General features: G+C 44.6%; 1 protein-coding gene and 1 non-coding gene across 2 annotated transcripts in view; both read left to right on the top strand.

The window, feature by feature from the left end:
- LOC126427975 (C3 and PZP-like alpha-2-macroglobulin domain-containing protein 8) overlaps nt 1-17,198 on the top strand; it is an 829,074-nt gene that overhangs the window by 117,923 nt on the left and 693,953 nt on the right. The window lies entirely within an intron of this gene.
- LOC126428551 (U4 spliceosomal RNA) lies at nt 14,845-14,980 on the top strand. Its single transcript, XR_007576842.1, has one exon. It is a non-coding gene; the product is annotated as a U4 spliceosomal RNA (small nuclear RNA).

The raw sequence follows: 17,198 nt of genomic DNA, 5'->3' as shown, positions 1-17,198 counted from the left end.
ACGATATCCCGCTCCTTTGTTCGTCGTGAATTTCGGTCCGACCACCTGCAAACTCTCTAGACCACTTACGAACATTTTTGACATCCGTGCACGACTCACCATACACTGTCGTCAATTCGCGATGGATTTCAATCGGCGCAGTGCCCTTTGCGCTCAAAAACCGAATAACTGCGCGCAATTCGCGCCTGGCGGTAACATCCAACGGTAGCTCCATTCTCAACGGCTGCCAAGCCAAGACTGAGCGCCTCAGCGCGGCGTGCGCATGTTTACACACAGCGCGTGAAGCGCTCTTCATAACATTGTGACCAACTGCCACACAAACAAAGTTCTGTACTTATAAAAAAAAATAGGAGACCTTAGTTTTGGGATTACCCTCGTATTTATTTCGGGAAAAAGTCCAATTCGAAAATGTATTATTTGTTGATTGGTTAGACACGAAAATCGTGGACTAACGCGGGAGAATAATGATTTTCTATTGTCCTTAAAGAAAACTGACCAATCGGAACGTTCTTCGCGTGTCTTTTCTCTTGAAGATATAGAAGACTTACAGCAGTCTAAGGAGTCGGAGCCGCGCGGAGTGGCAGCGCGGTTCGAGGCGCCGTGTCACGGATTGCGCGGCCCCTCCCGCCGGAGGTTCGAGTCCTCCCTCGGGCATGGGTGTGTGTGTTGTTCTTGGCATAAGTTAGTTTAAAATAGTGTGTAAGTCTAGGGACCTATGACCTCAACAGTTTGGTCCCTTAGGAATTCACACACGTTTGAACATTTTAAGAAGTCGGAGCCCAGCCTTTCAATGGTACGATCGTGTGTAGTAAGAGATCTCAAGAAAGTTATGGTTTGCCGGTTTTAGTTGTTCTACATTCCTCAAAAGAGCTTAAATGTGAAGGTATATTTATTCCGGTGTGTTTTTTCAGAAAGTACGGATTTTTTAAGTAATTTTGTGTATGAGAGAAGACAGTAATTCCGCGTGGCATATTGAGCAGATTGGTGAGAAAAAAGTGGAGTGCTTTACACACTGATAATGGTATGGCGAGCATTTAAGAACAATCCGTGCTTAGTAGCTGTTCAGATTTCGGGAAATACATCACCATAAACTTGCTAACGTGAATGAAAGGTTTTGTGCCTGACTGTCTTAGGAATAGCACGGGCTTGGCAGTGGCCGGCCGCTATGGCCGAGCGGTTGTAGGCGCTTCAGTCCGGAACGGCGCGTATATTACGGCCGCAGGTTCGAATCCTGCCTCGGGCATGGATCTGTGTGATGTCCTTAAGTTAGTTAGGTTTAAGTACTTCTAAGTTCTAGGGGACTCATGACCTCAAATGTTTAAGTCCCATAGTGCTCAGAGCCATTTGGACCTTTTTTGCTTGGCAGTGATTGTGTAATTCTTGACTATAGAATACACCGAAATTTTGCCAGTATTTTCACCTTTCATTCAAAATTAAACCCTTTTCCCAATTCTTAGAACAGTTACGTTGTATGCAGCCTAGTGCGAATTGCAGTACGGTAGGTTTCTGCTCAGCTTGCCTACCGGCGATCTGCTGCAACGAGTTCACACGTAGGTGCAGGACAAGGCAAACCGCGCTGCCGCAACACGGCTAAGTGAACAACGCATTCACCCAACCTCGTTAGAGTACTGAACAACATGAACAGTTAATATGCTGCAGCTACACCTATTGTACACTGATGAACCACGACATTATGATGAACTGCTTAATAGAGTATTGGCCCATCTCTAGAAATAAGTACAGGAGCGATCCTGCTTTGTATTGATTGCACAAGTCGTTGGTAGGTTTCCGGACATGTGTAGCACCTGATGTGTACCCAATTTAGGTAATTTAGAGGTCAGGGGTGTATTTGCACAGAGGTGGGTCCCCATAGTGTCCCACACGTACTCCATTAGGTTCAGATCACATAATATTGATGACTAAGAAATCAAAGTCATGTTCCTAAACCACTGTAGCACGAGTCTAGCTTTGTGACACGGAGTGTTATCCGGCTGGAAGATGTCATTGCCAAGCATGAAGGGATGCTGGTCGTTGGCACATAATCGTCACCCCTAGCCCGCAGCTGTCATGGAGCCATCGGTTAGTACAACAGGCACCATCAAACTCTGTCTCGCGTAGCATAACTGTGCCTCTATTGTCCAAAGTCCGTGGCTTGCTGCACGTTTGGAAGAAGTGTTCACCTGGATGACAACATACCTGGAGACGATCATCAACTAGCACTGTTGATATTTTTAAAAAATATCTGGTATCCGATATATCGGTATTTAAAAACTTATGTTCCCTCCATATATGTGAAGAAAGTATCGATATATCGATATATTGCCGGAAGAAGTACCGAAGCACCGCCCTATAAATATATCGACTGCACATTATAAAAATACTCTTAGTTTTAGAGCAGTATATTTAAGGGGACCACAACGTGGATCTGGTCGAAAAAAATCGATTTTCGGTTTTCATCATATTTCGATAGATTAAGGTTTTATTTAAGTACTCTGAAAAGGATTTTGCTGAATTTTTTTTTCGAGCATTTAAAGAGCATTTTCCCACCACGTGTGTTTATGTGCCACGCCCACTTTTCTGTCACCCACTGTCAACCCACCCACTGTCAACTCTAAGCCATAAGGAGATGCCATTATTAGCAAAATATAATGTGTAGGCCATTCTCAAAAACGTTTGGGAACAAGGCTGAGAAAACTAACTGTTGATACGGGAGGAAAAAAATAGAAGATGGAAAATTGTTGACTGGACAGGGTCGGTTAACTAAAACTGAAATACAAAACTTACAGGCATACTATGGGCAGGCAATTAGGAGAAATAAAGTAAATCTGGAGGCAATGAAGAGAGATGTTTGGTCGATATTCTTCCATAAGTCCTCTACTGAAGGTAAGCCATGTCATGGATTGTGTCCATCAGGAGAAAATTCGTGATGCAAATACAATAGGGCTCAGGCATTCTCTTCCTGCTGATGTTATTACAGCAATTAAACCTATTTTCAGAGACTTGACTCATCTTGACCTTACAAGGAAAGGTCTGCGTGGGCAGTCACAGAACCTAAATGAATGTTTCAACAGCATAATTTGGAACCGCCTTCCTAAAATTGTATTTGTAGGTATGCATAAAATGAAACTAGGAGTTCATGATGCTGTTATTACATTCTATTGTGGTAATACTGGAAAGTGTAGCGCACTGAAAAAGCTGGGAATTAATCCCGTTGAAAATGTGATCACTGGGCTGCAACATTGCGATAAAATGAGGATAGCCGTTGCAGACAGGTCTGCATCTAATATTACCAAGAAAGCAAGACAAACATTCAGGAAGGTGAAAAAGAAGCTGGAAGACCTGTTATAGGCCAATGATGGGCCATCATATGCTGGAGGACAGTTTTAATTACCTGTAAGTAATAAATTTCAAAAGTTTTTTCTTCAAAGTCAATTTCCCGCAAACTATAATTTTCAGTACATACGCCCCATTATATCAGAAACTATCGTAGACGAATGAAATTTTCAGAGAGTCTGCATAATATAGAAAGCTACCTCCGGAAGTTTTTTCTGCAGAAAAAACTTAATATTTTTTGTTAACAAATTAAAAAACTATTTCTTAAAAAATATAAAATGGATAAAGTAGATTTTAGTACGGTCGACTCTATTAGTATGATGTAATATAAAGTAAAAATATTAAAGTCCTACATCAATTTTTTTTTCAAAAATGAGTCAAATACTTTCCTAAATTAACAGGGGTTAAGTAGGCAGGGTGCGGTCCCCTTACGTATTGATTTATTGTTAGATAGCGGCACTTAGAGCAAGAACTGAAAGAAAAAGAATCCACGTTAACGCTTGGCGATAACCGGTTTTGCAAACAATGGTAGCTGCACGTAAGTGGCACAATAAAAGATGTCCGCTGGGTCCGTCGTTCGGTTTCGTCAGATATCGGATTTATTCGGAACACTTCGTGTTGATTTCCCTGTTTTTACATTTCTGCCAACGCCAGCGACCTAGCAGTCGTAGGGTCAAAACTGCGTGGTGAAGTCGAAACGTTGCAGTTTCTGTTTTCAGCGCCAAGTGCCGATTACGTCACCATTTCCCCTCACACGTCTCCTCCCATTTGGATTTTTGTTCACCACTTTTGTTCACCAATTGTGGCTGATTCTTGAAGAAACCAGTGATAAAACTGCTCCCGATGTGGAAGGTTTGTGTCTATTAAGCACTCCACACGCTGTAAAGTGATAAAGGTAGTAACAACTGTCATGGAGAATGTTCCGGAATGTTAGACACGGTCGTATGGCTTATCCTGTACTGGCGGGCCAACTGGCTGGTACTGACACGGCGGTTGCCTTCATGTCAGCAAGCTGTCAATTCGAATACAGAACCATTGTGTACAACGCTGTATCACATCTACTACAAGGTGAGTCAGCAATCCTCTCTTCTATTTTAGACTGATATGCTCTCCGTATTTCTTCTGACTTTAGTTTCTTAATGTCAAAACGTTTTGTGGCCTTTTTGTTTACTCAATAGTGAGGTCCTTTGCCTCTATTTAATTCTCACTAGATGATGATCTGAACTACAGTCAGCTCCACGATGGCTCCTAACATCCATTATGTCTGATCCGTGCCTCCTGTCAATCAATATATGGTCTCCAGAATATATGGTCTATCTGATTTCTAGTTTGTCCACCATAGTTGGCTGATAAGCCTCTTCTTTCCCATTTTTGCATTCGAGTCTCCTATTAAGATCTTAACAATATGTTTGGGAGCCTGATCGTACAACTGCTCTACTTTGCTATAAAACTCATCCTTCTATTGTTCATCTGCCTCCTCTGTGGCTGCATGTACATTTATAATTGTTACGTTGAAAAACTTTCCCGTTAATATGGACATCCGTTCATTGATCGGTTCGAAGTGCATTACAGCCTGTTTCAGTCCTTTAGCGATCACAAAACCTGTACCAAGGATATTCGTCCTCCCTCCACTGTAGAAGATTGTGAAATTTCCTGAGTCCATTACGTCACTGTTGTTCCACCTAATTTCCTGGAGAGCCAACAGTTTTATGCTGTAGTTGTTTACTTGCGTTAGCAGCTCCCGCAAGCCCCCAGCTTGGTATAGGCTCTGCACATTCCATGTTCCTATGTACATATCTCTTATACTTTCTTTGTTTGCTGGGGTCGTCACCAAAATATCTGTCCGGCTTATTCCTTTGTTAGCAATCGTGACAAGTGATTTTTACAGGGAAATATTTTTAATCTTCCGCCGAACCATTTGAGGGGTTGCGTCTTACAGCTCGCCGGGTTGCTGGTTCCACTTCCAGGGAACATCCTTAGCCTAAGTTCACTCATGCTCATAAATTAAGGATTATTGCAGAATGTGGTGCCACACAACGTGGCACTACACAAAACTGGCGCTGATAGCATAGGCACGTGGGAAACACACACGACACAGGTCTGTAAGTCCACGGTATTGGTGATAACTTGAGAAAACAGTAACGAAACACATGTGCTACAAAACGCCACTGTTTCCTGCGTATGTACCCCGACATCAATATGGGATATGATCACCACGCACACGTACACAGGCCGCACAACGGGTTGGCATACTCTGGATCAGGTGGTCGAGCAGCTGCTGGGGTATAGCCTCCCATTCTTGCACCAGTGCCTGTCGGAGCTCCTGAAGTGTTGTAGAGGTTAGAAGATGTGCAGCGATACGTCGACCAAGAGCATCCCAGACGTGCTCCATGGGGTTTAGGTCTGGAGAACAGGCAGGCCACTCCATTCGCCTGATGTCTTCTGTTTCAAGGCACTCCTCCACGATGGCAGCTCGGTGGGGCCGTGCGTTATCATCTATCAGGAGGAAGGTGGGACCCACTGCATCCCTGAAAAGGAGGACCTAGTGGAGCAAAATGACGTCCCGATACACCTGACCTGTTACAGTTCCTCTGTCAAAGACATGCAGGGGTGTACGTCCACCAACCATAATCCCACCCCACACCATCAAACCACGACCTCCACACAGGTCCCTTTCAAGGACATTAAGGGGTTGGTATCTGGTCCCTGGTTCACGCCAGATAAAAACTCGGCGAGAATCACTCTTAGACTATACATGGACTCGTCCGTGAACAAAACCCGGGACCACTGTTCCAATGACCATGTACTGTGTTCTTGACACCAGGCTCTATGGGCTCTCCTGTGACAAGGGGTCAGTGGAATGCACCTTGCAGGTATGCGGGCGAATAAACCGTGTATGTTCAGTCGTCTGTAGACTGTGTGTCTGGAGACAACTGTTCCAGTGGCTGCGGTAAGGTCCCGAGCAAGGCTACCTGTAGTACTCCGTGGCCGTCTGCGGGCACTGATGGTGAGATATGGGTCTTCTTGTGGTGTTGTACACTGTGGACGTCCCGTACTGTAGCGCCTGGACACGTTTCCTGTCTGCTGGAATCTCCCTCCGTCGGACAGTTCGTGTGTGTCGCCAGCGGTCGGCGATCACTGGCTGTCGGCGCCACACCGGCGCTCCGTCCCCGACTTCACTGCTGCTGCGCCCCGACTGCACTGTCTAACATTCTGCGTGGTGTCTCTTTGTTCTAAGTCGTGTTTCCCTATCACTTTCGTGCAACGACGCTCAGAGCGTAGTTTTTAGGGAATTGACTAGTTTGAATCTGGGACCTCTTGCTGGTAAGGAGACGCCAGAACACACATGACATTTAGAGTTCAGAAGAGTTCAGTGAGACTAGCGATGATATAATCAAATACTTCATGATTTCAGAGTCAACTCCACTGCACTCCCTGTAAAAGAATCTTAATACTAACTAAATTTAGTGGGAGGGGTTCAAGGCCTTCCTATTTTTTAGTTAGCTGGTAAAATAACGTCGAAAAAGCAGTTAAGTCTACCATTGGAAATTTTATTCTACTCACAAAACATTGTTTATCAATTCCACTATTGATGAAAGGAAATATTTTAATACAGGATGATAAAAACCAACTGCATTCAACAAAAATGTGAACGAATATTCCCTGAATGGGTTTCCAAGTTCTACAATGGATCGAAAGATGACCTATGCCATATCACATCTATAATCCAGATTTAAGTTAAGTTTCATAAAAGAGAAAACTATCCAAATGATCTACAGTGACCCTAAATTATCTTTAATTACTTATTTAACTTGTCGTAAGTTACAGTGGCTGATGTGGCTTCTCAATAATTATATAACAGAAAAATCATCGCGTTTCAGATTTTAACTTCAAGTAGCAAATGTAAATACCATGAGCTTTAATTGACGATCGACACTAGTATTACATAAAAAGGGGATGTAACAGATGACACTTCTGCAATTCTGAGTGAAGCCTTGTTGTTGTTGTGGTCTTCAGTCCTGAGACTGGTTTGATGCAGCTCTCCATGCTACTCTATTCTGTGCAAGCTTCTTCATCTCCCAGTACCTACTGCAGCCTACATCCTTCTGAATCTGCTTAGTGTATTCATCTCTTGGTCTCCCTCTACGATTTTTACCCTCCACGCTGCCCTCCAATGCTAAATTTGTGATCCCTTGATGCCTCAAAACATGTCCTACCAACCGATCCCTTCTTCTAGTCAAGTTGTGCCACAAACTTCTCTTCTCCCCAATCCTATTCAATACCTCCTCATTAGTTACGTGATCTACCCACCTTATCTTCAGCATTCTTCTGTAGCACCACATTTCGAAAGCTTCTATTCTCTTCTTGTCCAAACTAGTTATCGTCCATGTTTCACTTCCATACATGGCTACACTCCATACAAATACTTTCAGAAAAGACTTCCTGACACTTAAATCTATACTCGATGTTAACAAATTTCTCTTCTTCAGAAACGATTTCCTTGCCATTGCCAGTCTACATTTTATATCCTCTCTACTTCGACCATCATCAGTTATTTTACTCCCTAAATTGCAAAACTCCTTTACTACTTTAAGTGTCTCATTTCCTAATCTAATTCCCTCAGCATCACCCGATTTAATTTGACTACATTCCATTATCCTCGTTTTGCTTTTGTTGATGTTCATCTTATATCCTCCTTTCAAGACACTGTCCATTCCATTCAACTGCTCTTCCAAGTCCTTTGCTGTCTCCGATAGAATTACGATGTCTTCGGCAAACCTCAAAGTTTTTAGTTCTTCTCCATGAATTTTAATACCTACTCCGAATTTTTCTTTTGTTTCCTTTACTGCCTTATGCGCTCAAAAATGCGGCATTGCGTGCGTTCATTACCTTTTCAGTGTTTAGGCAGCGTCAGGGGGCGGCGGGCGGCGCAGCTCCACACCTTGCCATCTCGGAAGCAACTCTCCTTCTAACCTCTCCTTACTACAATTTACCGAAGTTGGTTTAAAAAAGCTATCTGGCGGTGTTTTCAACTGACCAATCAGGGTCTCAATGTTAACCTTAAGCTCTGCCTACAAAAATTCTATCCATGCAATGAGAAACGTTATACTTTTTATGGTGGGGCAATGTTTTTAACATTTGCAACGTAACAGAGGTGCAAAAAAGTTTCACGCTAAAACTTGCAGCTGGCGTGGCTCTTTTAGTGTTATCGTAAGATCTATACTGTTCTTCTCGAGGGCTCTATCTTTTAACGTGGGCTGGGGGGTGGTCCTGGCGGTCAGCCGGAGATGTGGGTGTCCGTCCCTTATCGTAGGGGCTTCTAGCTTAACACGGTTCTGCTCTCGGCTTCTATTCTCGTTTCTTCCCTCGGAACTGCGTCTGTTTCACGGTGGGAAGGTATGACATGCATTTAGGCGTTCTTGTGTTAGTCTGTGGTATTCCATTTGCTCACTCGTTGATCGTATTACTTTGGTTAATCTAATGTCAGGATTTATTCGTAGGTATGTGACATACTGCCGGATTTGCTTATCGTGTCAGGGTTTTCATGAAAGTGTTGAATTTGCCTGACACCTTACATATTCAGGATTTATTCGGAGCTATGTGACATACAGCCGGATTTGCTTATCATGTCAGGGTTTTCATGGAAGGTGTAGGATTTGCCTGACACCTTACAACTGCTGGTCCATCCCAGACTGAGTGCCACACACTCGTCGACGCGGAAACACTATCGGTCGCTCCAGAGATGGTACGACAGTGCACGTATCGATACGAGCTGCTGCTGCCGCTCACGGGCAAGTAAGGCAGGAAGTTAGTGACGCCAGTAAATGGAATAAGAAAACGAGGCGTCAGTACCATAATAGAAGATGACAAACAATAAATGGCATGAACACTAACCGTGCACGGCTCAAGTCTCTTTTACTTAACAGTTCTTATTTCAGCAAGAGGTAGTGCCTTATGCAACTGGTAATCACTTTGGCATGATTCTAATTTTATTGTACCCCAGTACAGCCATAACCAATGAGTAATAGGCCTATGGACTGCTGGTCATTGTAGGACTAATAACAGCGGATTCCAGTGGAAGATGCAATTCTCGTTTGTATGTACACACTGAGTTACAAGTTAACAGGTGTGGAAACGCAGTTTGCCTGCTGAGTTGAGCGAACGCAGCCCTACGGTCGTAAGGAACGCGCCGCGGCCTGTCTTTGCCGTAGGCCTCGGTTCATAGCCCTCTGTGCCTACAGGAGCAGTACAAACAGCTAAGGGCCCTTGGCAACTAGGTGTCGCTGACTGCAAGCTCTGTTTAAGATGTACAAGAATAAGATTGTCTATCAACGAAACCAGGATGAGCTAAAAATTTGTTCCAGCAGGATGGTCGTTTGTGTTTATATTAATTTTATATCTTAACGTTTACCTATTAATTAGACTTGCGGCGGCGTGGTTCTTTCCGTCCCTTTACGACGTACCTGCACCTACCTGTGAACACTGTCTCAGCAGGTCATCAGTAGGGAAGCCGAGCGAAACCTACTGTACTTCGACGTGAACCAGGCTGCAATTGAAGTCACTAACCTACGTTTCGGGAGAAAGTTTTCACACGAAATGAAAGGTTGGAAATTTTGTCCTCAGTTAATATATTCTGAAACTTAGGTGAACAAGTATCACTGCCAAGCCCGTGCTAGTCTTAACACAGTCACTCACAATCCCTTTCACTCACGTTAGCAAGTTTATCGTGTTGCATTTCCCGAAAACGTAATAGCTACAAAAATACGTATTGTTTTTGATACAGAATGCTCGCCAAATATTAAGTCTGTCAGTACCAAACGCAGTCACAGTTTTTTAGCCACCGACCTGCTCAATACGCCACGCGGAATTTATGTCTTTTATCTGCACAAAATTCACTTAAAAATTCCGAAATTTCTACACGGCCACCGGAATAATTATGCCGTCACTTTCCAACACTTTTGATGCAAAACACTGCTAGATCCGGCAACTTATCATTTCCATCGGAACTGCTACTACACACGCCCGAACTGTTCGATGGCTACGCTCCCACTCCTCTCTAGAATACTCTAGGTCTTCTCTATCAGCAGAGAAAGGCGCGCGAAGAATATTGCTTTACCACTGGCCAGTTTACTCAACAGCCAATAGCGAAACAACATTCTCCCGCGTCACTCCGCGCTCTTCATCCATAACCAATTGCAAAATAGTAAACCTCACGACTGCACTTTTTACCGACGTAATTATCTAATATGCTGAAGTTTTGCTTATGCATAAAGTTATTTACTATTGTTATTTATACCTGAATTAACTTTCCCTTTAGTATAAACTTACTTTACACATCTATTCTACAAAAATCCCCTTTGTCAATAGCCATACTTCTTCGAAATGTTCCCACACTAAATGTTACTACACAACTCGTTAAACAATTATATTAATATTAACCTTAAACTACACTCACGCATCATTCATCCTGCTAAAACACATTTATAACATTTTACATACACAAAAAGACATAATAACACTTTATGAAAATACTATAACAGTTTATGAAAAACATTCTATTACTTTAGTGCACTCTAGTGGGCACAATCGAAACTAAATCACAGTCCCCCTATCCAATACTGTCCTCTATCGGCTGATACATAAACTACGTGCGCGTCCAGTTTCGCGTCACCATCTGTCACTATCCAGCTCTGAGACACATCTCCCACTTAACCGCCTCCAAGGCAGGATCGGTGTACGTCGCTACGCCTCAGACTGAAGAGTCAAAGAAGCTGGTACACCTGCATAATATCGAGTAGGGCCCCCGCGAGCACGCAGAAGTTTCGCAAAACTGCGTGGAATGGACTCGAGTAATCTGTGAAGTAGTGCTGGAGGGAAATGACACCGTGACTACCGCACGGCTGTTCATAAATCCGCAAGAGTATAAAAGGGTGAAGATGTCTTCTGATCAGCACGTTGCAAGGCATCCCAGCTATGCCCAATTACGTTCATGTTTGGGGAATTCAGTGGCCAGCGATTCTGGACGTGTGAGTGTCGCAGTGTCCTGCTGGAATTGCCCAAGTCCGTCTGAATGCACAGTGGACAGGAATGGATGCTGGTGATCAGACAGGATGCTTACGTACGTGTCAAAGTCGTATCTAGACGTATCGAGGGTTCCATATCACTCGAACTACACACGCCACACACCATTACAGACCCTCCACCAGCTTTGAAACGTCCCCTTGGAAAAATTTATGAGTTACTGTGCTGTGCTGATAAACCTCTTACGTTATTTGATTTTCAAACAGCTGAGCAGAACTGAACGCACTCAGACATTTCTCTCGTTACCTATTCTGATCAACACTAAATTGACACACAATACTTTTAGCGCAACGCAATCTGACTTTGAATAATCCCTACAAAAGAATGGCCCTGACTAACAATAACCTATACCTTTCATGAATCACTTACCTCACAAAAATCTTCGTTACTCGAACTACCGCAATACAGCGAGCGCCACTACTGCCAGCTAAATAAAAGATTCTAACTACTGAAGGCACTAACTACTGATAGGCATAGTTAGCAAATGAAAGATTATGATAGAGAACAAACAATGTATTTACCTTAATTGTTCCAAAGTCAACATATATATATATATATCAGTCCATGATATCCAATATTACAAATTTACTCTTTCTGATGGACACACGTCCAGGTCGTCCGCTGTCAAAATTCTGCCATTTCACTCCCCACATCCACCACTGCTGGCGGCTCACCTCCAACTGCGCAACGCTACGCGCTGTTAACAGCCAACCGCCCAACACTACAATGGCGAATAATCCAACAATGAGTCCAACCAGCCACAGACTGCACACAGCACAGTCAGCGATTTTCATACAGAGAGCTACGTGACGTTACCAACATAAAAACCTAAACAGTCCTATAGTGCTCAGAGCCATTTGAAGAACCATTTGATGCTTTACCGGATTCCTGATATTCACGGTACAGTCGCGAAATAGTGGTACGGGAAAATCCCCACTTCATCACTGCCTCGGGGATGCTGTGTCCCATCGCTCGTGCGCCGACTGTAACACGACGTTCAAAACTGATAACCTGCCATTACAGCACCAGTAGCCGATCCAAAAACTGCACCAGACACTAGTTGTCTTATATAGGCGTTGCCGACCGTAGCGCCATATTCTCTCTGTTTACATAGGTCTATATTTGAATACGCATGCCTGCGCCAGTTTCTTTGGTCCTTCAGTGTATTGAGTTTTTAATCTGGTTGCAGAACGCGATCTTTCTACCCCTTCCTGGCCCTCTCCCACCCGTACGAAAGGAGGAGACTGAAATAACATTAAAAGAAAACACTTTTACACTACTGGCCATTAAAATTGCTACACCACGAAGATGGTAGGCTACAGACGCGAAATTTAACCGACGGGAAGAAGATCCTGTGATATGCAAATGATTAGCTTTTCAGAGCATTCACACAAGGTTGGCGCCGGTGGTGACACCTACGACGTGCTGACATGAGGAAAGTTTCCAACCGATTTCTCATACACAAACAGCAGTGACCGGCGTTGCCTGGTGAAACGTTGTTGTATCCTGTCTGATTGTAGGCTATCGCGATTGCGGTATATCGTATCGCGACATTGCTGCTCGCAATGGTCGAGGTCCATTGACTGTTAGCAGATTATGGAATCGGTGGGTTCGGAAGGGTAATACGGAACGCCGTGCTGGATCCCAACGGTCTCGTATCACTAGCAGTCGAGATGACAGGCATCTTATCCGCACGGCTGTGACGGATCGTGCAGCCACGTCTCGATCCCTGAGACAGCAGATGGGGACGTTTGCAAGACATCTGCACGAACAGTTCGACGACGTTTGCAGCAGGATGGACTACCACCTCGGAGACCATGGCTGCAGTTACCCTTGACGCTGCATGACAGACAGGAGCGCCTCCGACAGTATACTCAACGACGAACCTGGGTGCACGAATGGCAAAACGGCATTTTTTTCGGATGAGTCCAGGTTCTGTTTACAGCATCATGATGGTCGCATCCGGGTTTGGCGACATCGCGGTGAACGCACATTGGAAGCGTCTATTCGTTATCGCCATACTGGCGTATCACCCGGCGTGATGGTATGGGGTGCCATCGGTTACACGTCTCGGTCACCTCTTGTTCGCACTGAGGGCACTTTGAACAGTTGACGTTACATCTCAGATGCGTTACTACCCGTCGCTCTACCCTTCATTCGATCCCTGCGAAACACTACATTTCAGCAGGATAATGCACGACCGCATGTTGTAGGTCCAGTACGGGCTTCTCTGGTTGCAGAAAATGTTCGACTGCTGCCCTTTCCAGCACCTTCTCCAGATCTCTCACCAACTGAAAACGTCTGGTCAATGGTGGCCGAGCAACTGGCTCGTTACAATTCGCCAGTCACTACTCTTGATGAACTGTGGTATCGTGTTGAAGCTGCATGGGCAGCCGTACCTGTACACGCCATCCAAGCTCTGTTTGACTCAATGCCCAGACGTATCAAGGCCGTTATTACGGCCAGAGGTGGTTGTTCTGGGTACTGATTTCTGAGGATCTATCCACCCAAATTGCGTGAAAATGTAATCACATGTCAGTTCCAGTATATTTGTCCAATGAATACTCGTTTATCATCTGCATTTCTTCTTGGTGTAGCAATTCTAACGGCCAGTAGTGTAAATAGGAAAAGAATAATATTCACCATGATGGTCATCAGGAATAACGTCCTCTGCGACTCACCCGGGAGCGAGACGTCTGCCGGTAATTCCGTGTATCTGGCGCTATGGAGAGGAACTCCATTGTATCTCGAGGCCAAAGTTTCGCCGCCGCCTGCTGCGGAAACGCCTCCGTCTCGAGGAAGGATGCGCCCTTTCGGCAGGAGTCAAAAGAAATGTGGCGTCCGTCGTTCCCCCGCTCAACTCCCTTAGCAGAGAAAAATACGCGAGCGTTGCGCTGGGGAAGAGGAGCTCCAGTGATGAAATTCAGGACGGCGCGGAAACGGTGCGGCTGGCGAACCGGCGAGGGAAACTTTTCTGCCAACGTAGGAAAACGCGATGAGGCTGTGCGGGGGGAAGTGGGGGTAGGATGGCCTGGCGCGGTGTAGGCAGCGGGTCTGTTTGTGGAAGGGGAGGGGGCAGACAGACAGACACAGACAGAGAGGTTCTGTTTCTTTGCGGGACGGCGGACTGGCTATTCTTACTGGGAGGACGGAAGTTGGCGGTTGCCATGGAGACGGAGGGACGCCGCGGGAACCGCGCCTCTGACGTCACTTCCGCGCCGAGCGGCGGAGACATCGGCAGACGGAGGGGAATTCCCCGCTGGGTCGCGTAACAATGGAGTACGGTCCGCCGTAATACGTGAGACAGTAATTGTAATAAAAATTTATGTCCAGCATTAAATTCTTCATAATACATATACATGGTCAAGAATTTAATGCTAGACCATATATGTGTATGGTACAGAAGTTAATGCTGGACAATACATATGCATGGTCCAGCATTGGCAGTATGGTAACCAATGAGGTTTATCCGAGGTGCGATTATTGCTAGTCGAAAACATTATGTCCAGCATTAAATTCTGGGCAACACACACACAGAGTTATTTATGGTGGTCAAGATAAGTGAAACATCCTCTACATATATATATATATATATATATATATATATATATATATATATATATATATATATATATACGAGAAAATTTAGTACAGTAGTTTAGTCCTTTTAAATACTGTTGGGTAGAGTAGGCATACACTACAGGCTGTCCTTGCTACAAACTGCATCGACATAACGTTTATTATATATATATGGTGTTACTAAAAGGTATGGCCAAACTTTCCGGAAACATTCCTCACACACAAATAAAGAGAAGATGTTATGTGGACATGTGTCCGGAAACGCTTAATTTCCATGTTAGAGCACGTTTTAATTTCGTCAGTATGTACTGTATTTCCTCGATTCACCGCCAGTTGGCCCAATTGAAGGAAGGTAATGTTGACTTCGGTGCTTGTGTTGACATGCGACTCATTGCTGTACAGTACTAGCATCAAGCACATCAGTACGTTGCATCTACAGGTTAGTGTTCATCACGAACGTGGTATTGCAGTCAGTGCAATGTTTACAAATGTAGAGTTGGCAGATGCCCATTTGATGTATGGATTAGCACGGGGCAATAGCCGTGGCGTGGTACGTTTGTATCGAGACAGATTTCCAGAACGAAGGTGTCCCGACAGGAAGACGTTCGAAGCAATTGATCGGCGTCCTAGGGAGCACGGAACATTCCAGCCTATGACTCGCGACTGGGGAAGACCTAGAACGACGAGGACACCTGCAGTGGACGAGGCAATTATTCGTGCAGTTGACGATAACCCTAATGCCAGCGTCAGAGAAGTTGCTGCTGTACAAGGTAACGTTGACCACGTCACTGTATGGAGAGTGCTACGGGAGAACCAGTTGTTTCCGTACCATGTACAGCCTGTGCACGCACTATCAGCAGCTGATTGGCCTCGACGAGTACACTTCTGAGAATGGTTCATCCAACAATGTGTCAGTCCTCATTTCAGTGCAAATGTTCTCTTTACGGATGAGGCTTCATTCCAACGTGGTCAAATTGTAAATTTTCACAATCAACATGTGTGGGCTGACGAGAATCCGCACGCAATTGTGCAATCACGTCATCAACACAGATTTTGTGAACGTTTGGGCAGCCATTGTTGGTGATATCTCCATTGGGCCCCATATTCTTCCTCCTACGCTGAATGAAGCACGTTATCACGATTTCATACGGGATACTCTACCTGTGCTGCTAGAACTTGTGCCTTTACAAGGACGACACAACATGTGGTTCATGCACGATGGAGCTCCTGCAGCCGGCCGCGGTGGCCGTGCGGTTCTAGGCGCTCCAGTCCGAAACCGCGCTGCAGCTACGGTCGTAGGTTCGAATCCTGCCTCGGGCATAGGTGTGTGTGATGTCCTTAGGTTAGTTAGGTTTAAGCAGTTTTAAGTTCTAGGGGACTGATGACCACCGCAGTTGAGTCCCATAGTGCTCAGAGTCATTTGAAGCTCCTGCACATTTCAGTCGAAGTGTTCGTACGCTTCTCAACAACAGATTCAGTGACCGATGGATTGGTAGAGGCCGACCAATTCCATGGCCTCCACGCTCTCCTGATCTCAACGGTCTTGACTTTCATTTATGGGGGCATTTGAAAGCTCTTGTCTACGCAATCCCGGTACCAAATGTAGCCTCTTCGTGCTCGTATTGTGGACGGCTGTGATACAATACGCCATTGTCCAGGGCTGCATTAGCGCATCAGGGATTCCATGCGACGGAGGGTGGACGCATGTATCCTCGCTAACGGAGGACATTTTGAACATTTCCTGTAACAAAGTGTTTGAATTCAGGCTGGTACGTTCTATTGCTGTGTGTTTCCATTCCATGATTAATGTGATTTGAAGAGAAGTAATAAAATGAGCTCTAACATGGAAAGCAAGCGTTTCCGGACACATGTCCACATAACATATTTTCTTTCTTTGTGTGTGAGGAATGTTTCCTGAAAGTTTGGCCGTACCTTTTTGTAACACTCTGTATATATACTAGCTGACCCGGCGAACTCTGTTCCACCTAAAAGCCAATAAATAATCAGATTTTGGATGTTAAGTTCAATTTTTTTATTAGGAAATACAAATAAAAAAATTAATTATTTTAATGATTCTTTATTCTTTATGTTTTTTTGGTGCATAGCTTCCACTCTTCAGTTAAGTACCTTGTGATACATGACATTTTTACATTTTATTATCAGGCGCAAGAACAAACAACGCAGATGGTCTTCCGACCCGTGAA

The sequence above is a fragment of the Schistocerca serialis genome, chromosome 12 (assembly GCF_023864345.2).
Source record: "Schistocerca serialis cubense isolate TAMUIC-IGC-003099 chromosome 12, iqSchSeri2.2, whole genome shotgun sequence".
Classification (NCBI taxonomy): domain Eukaryota; kingdom Metazoa; phylum Arthropoda; class Insecta; order Orthoptera; family Acrididae; genus Schistocerca; species Schistocerca serialis.
This window is presented reverse-complemented; position numbering and strand designations above follow the sequence as displayed.